General features: G+C 44.4%; 1 pseudogene; it reads right to left on the bottom strand.

The window, feature by feature from the left end:
* Positions 1-7,968: 7,968 nt before the first annotated feature.
* Positions 7,969-9,609, bottom strand: LOC147615588 (18S ribosomal RNA; annotated as a pseudogene).
* Positions 9,610-10,401: the final 792 nt, after the last annotated feature.

Below are 10,401 nucleotides of genomic sequence, written 5' to 3'. Positions count from 1 at the left end.
GCACCGAGATTGGCTTACAATCAGCCATCCTATACTTGGACAACATGTCCAATACATACTATCTCTGTGATAGCCAAATATCTCTGTGATAGCCAAATATCTTCAGGTGTGCAAATGACCTCAATTTCCAAAAAGTAGCGTAGATCTCCCAAATCCTTCATCTCAAACTTCTTTTTGAGAAGACTTTTCACATGCTCAATCTCATCCAAGTTGTCACCCCAACAATAAGATCATCTACATATATGGTGATGATCACAATACCATTATAACCCTTGTGCACATACAAAGAGTGATCTACATCTGCCATATGAAAACCAATAGTGACAAGATACTCAGTAATCTTGTTGTCATACCATGCTCGTGGAGCTTGCTTCAGCCCATACAAAGCCTTATGAAGTTTACATACATACTTTGGGTGACCTGTATCTTGAAAACCTGGTGGCTGATCCATATACACCTCTTCTTGCAAGTCACCATGCAAGAACGTATTTAGCCTTTAGCTGCATCCACGCTGCAGCCACCACAATCACAACTCTCACAGTTGCCATCTTTGCAACTGGGAAAAATGTCTCCTCATAATCAATCCCATGTGTCTGCGCATATTCTTTGGCTACCAATCTAGCCTTGTACTTGCTTATGCTACCATCACTATTATGTTCACCTTATACACCCACTTATAGCCAATAGATTTCTTGCCTTCAGGCAATGGCACCAAATCCCAAGTCTCATTTCCATACATCTCCTCATTCATAGCTTTCTCCCAACACACATTTTCAATAGCCTCATGAAAACATGTGGGTTCTACAAAAACCTACACAACTTTTGCCATATAAGCATAGTGATGTGTCACATTGTTAATCCCATTTTGGATTAACAAGTATGCTCCTCCAATTGAGGACATTAATAAGTATCATATAATGGCACTATAAAAGTTGTACATTATGAGATATTGGCCACCCAAGGTCTTAGTTAAGTAAGTTTTGGGCCAAGTATGAATAAGGGCCAAGTATGAATAAGGGCCAAACGTATCATTAGGAAGTGAATGGGGTCTTCTTGGGCCCTTTAATTTACCCAAGCCGGGTGATTAAGGAATAGCCAAATGGGGGGTTGCCATGTGGACTGAAATGTTGGGTTTGTAAGAGAGGTGTAAGAGTGGTCAAAGGGTGCACTTTTTCTCCCAAAAAGGGGGGAGGCAATTTTACAATTTTCGGACCTCCATAACTTCTACATACAAGCTCCGATTTGAGCGGAGATTATAGATCCGTGATCTACGCATCAAGAGCTTTCCATAGATATGTTACATGATATGGTTTTGTCCGCTAGATTTTAAATTCCATTTTTCCTCCAAAATTCAAATTCGAATAAAGTAGTCGTTTTGAAGCTTCTAATTAGAAAATGTTTATTCTTAAGAGAAAAGGTTTGACTCCTTAAACTGCCAAATAAAAGGGCCGAAGAAGCCTTCCACTGAGGTCCTAATGATAAGGCATTTTCTCATAATGAATAAATACAATCCCCCTTTGTGCTATTGAGAGCTCTTCTTTGTGCTATTGAGAGCTCTTCTTTGTGTCTTTGAGAGAGATTGAGAGAGAGCATTCTAGCACTTGTGCCTCTTCTATGCTTTTATGTTGCATGCTTGTGTCGGAGAGTGAGAGAGTGATTGCCTTATGCGATGGTGCGAGTGACTCTACAGTGACACCGTGGAGGTGGAGCTTGGAGGTTTGGAGCTTAACAAGTGAGCTTGGAGGCCTCAAGGGACTCAAGTTAGAAGCATCGGTAAGTTTCCTAAACGACAGTTGTGTTCAATTGCTCTTCCTTTAGGTGAAGGCATTGAGTTCCCTCTTGGAGGTGTGGTAGCCCATAACATTTTTGGCGCCACTGCCAGGGAAACACCTTTGTTTCTTTCTTCCTCTTGGGGTTTCAGCTCCCATTGCATAAGATTCATGATTGCCTTTACATTCTAGTAGTGCATTATGCCAGGGAAACACCTTTGTTTCTTTCTTCCTCTTGGGGTTTCAGCTCCCATTGCATAAGATTCATGATTGCCTTTACATTCTAGTAGTGCATTATGTAGGAAATAAATGGATAAGATTTATGTGAAAGTGAAAAATCGTGAGAAATTGGTTGTGTTTGTTGTGTATTTGTGTGGTGGAGTGGTCTTGGAAGAGAGCTTCACTATTTTTTCTAGTTAATTTTGATGTTTACATCACTGGAATCATTAACATGAACGAGCAGGTTGGTGTTCTATTTTTTTCTCTTTTTAAAAATTCATAAAAATTAAAAAAATAAAGAGCCATTGACTATGCCTTGAAATTGTATTACACTCCTTAGGCGTGGCACAATCATTTTGGAAACAGTTGGATAAGTATTTTGCACCCAAAATCACATTAGTCGACATGGGAAGTTTCCACGTGAAACTGCAGGAAAATCGTTCACAACGTGAACCGTTTTCTGCAACTTCACGTCGTGAACCGCTCCCGACATCAATGCCATGATTAATACCGCAATTCATAGGATTACCTTGCAAAAATAGGTAGCCTTATCCTGACACCTCTGACACCACGAGGTCTGACAAAATTAAGAATCGTGTGTACAGAAAATCGTTCACGACGTGAAACATTTTTATTTCACGACGTGAATCATTTTAGAACCCTTCACAGTGTGAAACATTTTCATTTCATGACGTGAATCATTTTAGAACCCTTCACGGCATGAATCATTTTTAATTCACGACATGAACCAATTGCTTGTCACGACATGAAACCTTATCTCTTCATGGCGTGAACTTTTTCCACAATTTCACGGCATAATCAAATCAAACTCACGAACTTGGTATAGTCATATTAAGGTTAAGGAAGTCTTGAGAACATTTAAAATCATAACAAAGTAACATGGAATTCTAAGTCCAAAAGCAAACATTTTAAACACGTGAAAGTGTAGAAAATCGTTCATGACGTGAACCGTTTTCGGACACTTCACACCGAGAACTGTTCTTTGCAATCTCACGGCCTCAGAAACAAGTCGACAAAATCTAACTAAAATTTAATTGGGGCAGCAAAATAGCTTATCAAATCATATATACATGCATTTGAGGTCTAGAAAGCTCATCATCGGAGACGACCTCACTCCTGAAGATAGTGCATCAAATCACCCCAGTATCTTCCTACCAAAAGAGTGTGGGTTCATGCCACTCAATAAGCACTCAATTGAGTGTCTTAAGGAATCTGACAACCGTTGAACTAGTAGTGAAGAATCTGTGGAAGAAGGGTTGCGATACTCTGGGTTTGGGGAAGAGGAAAAACCACCCTCCCCAACCAGATCCAGCAGTATCATTGATATAGCTCGGGGATTTTTTGGTCTCGAAACCAGTAATAATGAGACAAAGAAGTGCAATCACAGCTGGCACGAAGTGCCTATCCAAACATCAAATTCGAGGCTCTCAAACACTGGCACCTCCCGAATGAGAAGAGACATGGAAAGTGCTGCCAAGACACTGGTCAAGTATTCTTCCCAACCTTAGAGGAAGTAAAGCTAGATCTGAAAAGGACCGAGGTGGAATGGCAGCTACAAGAGTTGGGCCTAAGGAAATACTGGAAGGGTGAGAGCCGAACAAAAGGAGATGGGAAGTGTAAACTTACTCCAATCACACGGGGTAAAGAGCCGAAAATAGTCATGGGAAGAAGCAAGGGAGAAATTCCAAACTTAGAACCCATTAATAAAGAGCCCAGAGTGGAGGAAGGGTTTGTAACCCTAGAAGAAGAGGATAACCTACCAAGAGCGGCAAGCAAAGTGGGAGACCGTATGTACACCAAAAAGGACATCGAGCAGATGATCAATCATCCTACGTCCTTACACGACGACATGGAACTCTTAATTCTACAAAGGCATACAGAGGCGGATAATAATGAGCCATTCCAAGACCATCCCATAGACCGAAGATGCCTAGAAGACCCAACATAGGAAGAGGACGAGGTCTAGGTAGGGGGGAGCAATTCCTCAAAGACAGGACACTGCAGAATCTTTACACTTGAAATAGACTATGATACCACTGTAACATGCGGAAGCTTTGGGGGAGATCGGTAACTTCAAATCTCAGAAATCAACGCACTTTTCGCAACGGAATTAATGCACAAAACTAAATGAAGATGTGCAAAAAATAGAGAGAGAGAGGGGGGGAGAGGAGAGGACACACTATTGGGTCCCAAATACCCTCTATAGGGCCCCCACCACCAATGGTGTATTTGCTTTATTAGAATGATGTAAATCTGAAAAGAAAATACAAAAAACTTAACCTTTGTTGGTTGAGATAACTCTGCCCTGTTGGAATTAGGGTTGCAGGAATGCACACACAACTTCAAGAAGATGAGGAAGCTTGAGCACAACACAGTAGTGTATTATGAGTGCCAAAAATGAGAGATAACAAGCCCTAGAAGATAATGGGCGTATATACAATGCACGGGGGAAAAAACCTCCTAGTGAGGGAAAAAGTGCCCCGGCGGTCCTAAGTGTGTTCACACACATCACTACTATAATATGGTAACAAATCTCCCCTGGAGTGATGCGGTGAACAAGAGCTAGCACTCATGTATAGGGAAGTGTCTAGCTATGTGGACGAATCCACAAAAGGGAGTAAGCCCAAAGCTTTGCGAAAAGCTTCGAACTTCTCACGAGGCAGAGCCTTTGTGAAAAGGTCTGCAAGGTTATCCTGTGTTGGCACATAAGCCAAACTGATCTCTCCTGTAGAGAGTCTCTCCCTGACATAATGGTAGTGCACCTCAATGTGCTTCGTACGAGCATGGAACACTGGGTTCCGCGCAACTGCCAATGCGCTCTGACTGTCAGTGAAGATGGTGGTGGCAGATGGCTGCCCAACACCCAAATCAGCCATAAGGCGTCTGAGCCACACACACTCAACCGTAGCTGTGAAAGCTGCCCTGTACTCAGCTTCACAACTAGAAGTGGCCACAGTAGGCTGCTTCTTGCTCAACCATGATATGCATGAGCTTCCAAGCATGAAGCAAAAACCACTCGTGGACACGCGTGTGTCATAACAACCAGCCCAGTCAGAATCTGAAAAAACATGTAAATCTGGCGGCAATGATCCCCCCTTGGGATAAAACAACCCAAGATGCCGAGTACCACTCAAATAGCGAAAGATACGCTTCACTGCCTGCCAATGCTTAATGCCTGGGCTATGCATAAATCTGCTCACCTGTGAGACTGCAAACTGAATGTCTGGCCTCGTAATGCATACATAAATGAGGCAACCAACAGCTGTCTGATAGAGTGTGACATCAAAGTGATCTCCAGCATCATGAAGACTCAACTTCAAACCTGTCTCCATTGGAGTAGCAATAGGCTTGCAGTCTTCAAGGCCAAATCTCCGCAGCAATGTTTCAATATACTTTGTCTGACACAAAGCAATACCTCCATCACACTGCTTAAATTGTATCCCCAAATAATGATGCAAATGCCCCAAATCTGACATCTCAAAAGAGGCATTCAAATCAGCCTTAAAATCAGCAATATGACTCTCATTTGGTCCTGTGAGCAGCATGTCATCGACATAGAGAGCAATGATTAGATGTACACCATCCACACGTTTAACATACAAAGTGCTTTCTGTTGGACTATTCTGAAACCCATGTGCAGTCAAATATGCATGTATTTTTTCATACCAAGCTCGTGGAGCTTGTTTTAAACCATATAAAGCCTTTTTTAACCTGCACACTTTGTTTTCCTGCCCTCTTTGAACAAAACCACGAGGCTGCGATACATACACCTCCTCATGCAAATCTCCATTTAAGAACGCAGTCTTTATGTCCAGCTGATGTACATTCCAACCATTATGAGCTGCTAATGCACAGATGCTACGAACAGTGGTCATACGACATGTGGGAGCAAAAGTCTCATCAAAATCAATGCCCTTCTCTTGAGCATAACCTTTTGCAACAAGCCTAGCCTTATGGCGATCCACTGTGCCATCAGGCTTACGCTTCAATTTGTATACCCACTTAGTGCCAATGGCCTTCTTGCCAGGGGGCAAGTCACATAAAGACCATGTACCATTCTTCATAATAGCATCGTATTCTGCTTGCATAGCAGCCATCCAATTTTCTGAACTTTGTGCCTCATCAAATGAAACAGGCTCACTTTCATCGCACATACTAGAAACAGCCAATGCATAACAATCCCTGGTTGACTCGGGGCTCACATGGGACCAGTTTACCATCGCAAGTCTTGTACCCTCTGTACAGATATATATCAACATGGCATCCAAGTGCAGGATGCACGTGACATCCCCTTCTTCTTAACTTGATGGAAGCTGCATAGCCTCCAAATAATCCGTTTAATAACGCCGGATAGTCTTCAAAAAACTCTTTGTCAAGCCATACCACTTCATGGGTCCCTCGGTCCTGAAACTTCGTGAGAAACTGTCTTTGTCTTCGGCCGGAGCCATGCTTGAAATGGTGCAGAATGATCTGTTCTGGAACCATAACTTCTGCTTCATCAATAATATATGGTTCTGCCTCATCTTTATAGCTCAGGCGGACCCTCCGGTGTTAGAATGCATATCTCTAGACCCATCCCTCAGAGCCAATCCTTTTCCCCAAGTTACGGATCCATTTTCGGACTTCCCTTACCTACATTGTTCTATTGACCAGAGGCTGTTCACCTTGGAGATCTGATACGCTTATGAGTACGACCGAGCGTGATCGACATTACCTCCTCTAGATTTTCATGGGCCATCCGGACATCGCGAGACATGCGGTGCTTTACCAGCCGCTTGACCCTATCTATCCGGGTGATCCGATTTCAGGGTGGGCGGGCTATTAAAAAAGAAAAGAGAACTCTTCCCAGGGCCCCCACCGGCATCTCTGGATTCGGTCACGTTGTCATCCACCGCAACGTCCCGGTTCGGGAATATTAACCTGATTCCCTTTCGATGCACGGCGCGCATTGCGCCTTGACACAGGACTGCCCCATCTCTTAGGATCCACTACCAATTGATGTTCACATGGAACCTTTCTTCACTTCGGTCTCCAAAGTTCTCATTTGAATATTTGCTACTACCACCAAGATCTACACTGGTGGGGGCCATTTCACTAGGACTCGATTTCACTAGGACTCGTGCCTGAAGCTGCGTAGCCACGACCCCCACGCCCTCCTACTCATCGGGGCCTCGCACTTGCCCCAATGGTCGGGTATAGGTCACACACTTCAACGCTATCCATTTTCAGGGCTAGTTGATTCGATAGGTGAGTTTTTACACACTCCTTAGCGGATTTCGACTTCCATGACCACCGTCCTACTGTCTTAATCAATCAACACCCTTTGTGGGATCTAGGTTAGCGCGCAGTTTGACACCGTAACCCAGCTTTTGGTTCATCCCGCATCGCCAGTTCTGCTTACCAAAAATGGCCCACTTGGAGCTCCCATTCTGCATCGAGGTTCAACAGAGCAACCCAACCACTTACCTATTTAAAGTTTGAGAATAGGTCTAGGGTGTTTCACCCCCGATGCATTCAAAGACTCGATGATTCGTGGAATTTTACAATTCACACTACGTATCGTATTTCGTTGCGTTCTTCATCGTTGAAAGAGCCAATATATCCGTTGTTTGAGAGTCGTTTGCTACGTATTTCGATCCTCCCAGAGGGAGGCATCTTAGTCCGGCGTCGGTTGTTCTAAGTGTGCCTCATGCACCCCACCCCAAAGGGGGGGGTTATCGAGCAGCCCCATGCCTAGAGGCACAAGACGGAGGGGGGACGCCCTCGTAGCAGAGGTGGGGGGGAGGTGTCCCGCGTCCCTCTCCCCGCACCCCACCACGCGGCTGACGGGCGCCTCGGCCCGGCACCTCACCCACTGTCTCCCACCAGCTCAGGCATGTGGGTGAGGCGCGGCGACCGTGCCTCCGGGCGTGGCCCCTCACAGTACGCCCACAATTCACGGTGTTCGTCGGATGTGCGTCAATGATCCTTCTACAGGTTCACCTACGAAAACCTTGTTACGACTTCTCCTTCTTCTAAATGATAAGGTTTAATGAACTTCTCACGTCACTGGCAGTGAACTGCCAACGTCGTCACGATCCGAAAACTTCACCAGACCATTTAATCGGTAGGAGCGACGGGCGGTGTGTACAAAGGGCAGGGACATAGTCAGCGTGAGCTGATGACTCGCGCTTACTAGTAATTCCTCATTGAAGATGAATAATTACAATGATCTATCCCCATCACGAGATGAAATTTCAAAAGATTACTCGGGCCTATCGGCCCAGGTGTGGTAAACTCGTTGAATTCATCAGTGCGTGCGGCCGAGAACATCTAAGGGCATCATAGACCTGTTATTGCCTCAAACTTCCATGGCCTAGAAGGCCATAGTCCCTCTAAGAAGTTGGCCATGAAGAGGATCCTTCGTGTAACTAGTTAGTAGGCTGAGGTCTCGTTTGTTAACGGAATTAACGAGACAAATCACTCCACCAACTAAAACAGCCATGCACCACCACCCATAGAATCAAGAAAGAGCTCTCAATTTGTCAATCCTTACTATGTTTGGACCTAGTAAGTTTCCCCGTGTTGAGTCAAATTAAGCCGCAGGCTCCACTCCTAGCGGTGCCCTTTCGTCAATTCCTTTAAGTTTCAGCCTTGCGACCATACTCTCCCTCGAACCCAAAAACTTTGATTTCTCATAAGGTGTTGGTGGCGGAGTCATCGAAGTAACATCCGAAATCGGCATCGTTTATGGTTGAGACTAGAACAGTATCAAATCGTCTTCGAGCCCCCAACTTTCATTCTTGATTAATGAAAAAATCCTTGGCAAATGCTTTCACAGTAATTTGTATTTCATAAATCCAAGAATTTCACATGTGATAATGAAATACGAATGCCCCCAATTGTCCCTATTAATGATTACTCTGGTCCCGAAGACCAACAAAATAGGACCAGAGTCATATCGTGTTATTCCATGCTAATGTATTTAGAGCATAGGCTTGCTTTGAGCACTCTAAGTTTTTCATATCGTGTTATTCCATACTAATGTATTCAGAGCATAGGCTTGCTTTGAGCACTCTAAGTTTTTCAAAGTAACATTGCCGAATCCGCATCCCAGCCAGTTAAGGCCAGGAGCGCGTCCTCGTCAGAAAGGGCGGAGCGACTAATGCACACCAAAAGAGACGGACCATTCCCCCCACCTCGAGATCCAACTATGAGCTTTTTAACTGTAAAACAACTTAAATATATGCTATTGGACCTGGAATTACAAAAGCCTAGTATTGTTATTTATTGTCGCTACCTCCCCGTGTGTCAGGATTGGGTAATTTGCGCGCCTGTTGCCTTCCTTGGATGTGGTAGCCGTTTCTCAGTCTCCCTCTCCGGAATCGAACCCTAATTCTCCGTCACCCGTCACACCACCATGGTAGGCCTCTATCCTACCATGGTAGGCCTCAATGGTAGGCCTCTATCCTACCATTGAAAGTTGATAAGGCAGAAGCATCGCCGGCACCGAGGCGATGCACATGACATGCATAGAGCTTAGTATATGCATAGATCTCTATGCATTATGAATGCATGCATAGAGCTTAATCTATGCATTAAGCTCGATGAATAGAGCTTAATGCATAGATTAAGCTCTATGGTTAGAGCTCTATTCATAGAGCACCTATAAAACAAAACCCCTCCTTTTAGTAGATTAAAATTGAGGAAAGAGAGGATAAAAAGATAGGAAAGACAAGAAAGCACTTACCTCTTTTTGGTGATATTGAAAGAGAAGATTAGAAGACCTACAAAACCAACAAAAGGGTGAGGAAAGGATTAGTATGATTTACAAGAAAGGTGTGAAGACACTTTCTGATCATTCCTCGCATCATCCAACACATGTTTAGATGCAAGAAGATTCCAAAGCTCATGACATGGCATGCAACTCATTGGTCAACCACCTTGGCTCTCATTCTACTCCAGCAGCCACCATAGTGACTGCCTTTCTAATCCAACAGTGGAGTGGTATCAGAGCGCAACATATGCAACTCTTGGTATTCTCTTTTTGCTCTAGTCCACCATTGTCACACGTGATTGCCATATGTCAAATTCCAACGTCCTTGACGGAGCTCTTCTCCCCCTAGACTGCCCTACGGCAGGGGTGATGGAGCTTTGTCAACGGAGCTCCCAGGGGGACAAAGAGCTCCGCTGGTAGTAACGGAGCCCCTCTGTCCCCGTCGAAGGTCTTAGCCACCTGTTCATTGCGCCCTATCACTGGAACTATAGTGAAAGCTTGTGTGCGAAGCTCTGAGCTGCCTGCATGCTATATGTCGGCCGTCATCGAGCTGCACCTACCTGCGTGCTCTCTGCATGTCATCGAGATGCACCTATCGTTGCAGATTGTACTTAACTACTCTTGTTCCATCGTATG

This window comes from Cibotium barometz, chromosome 40, assembly GCF_041138505.1.
Source record: "Cibotium barometz isolate CiBa-2024 chromosome 40, ASM4113850v1, whole genome shotgun sequence".
In the NCBI taxonomy this organism is placed as follows: Eukaryota; Viridiplantae; Streptophyta; class Polypodiopsida; order Cyatheales; family Cibotiaceae; genus Cibotium; species Cibotium barometz.
This window is presented reverse-complemented; position numbering and strand designations above follow the sequence as displayed.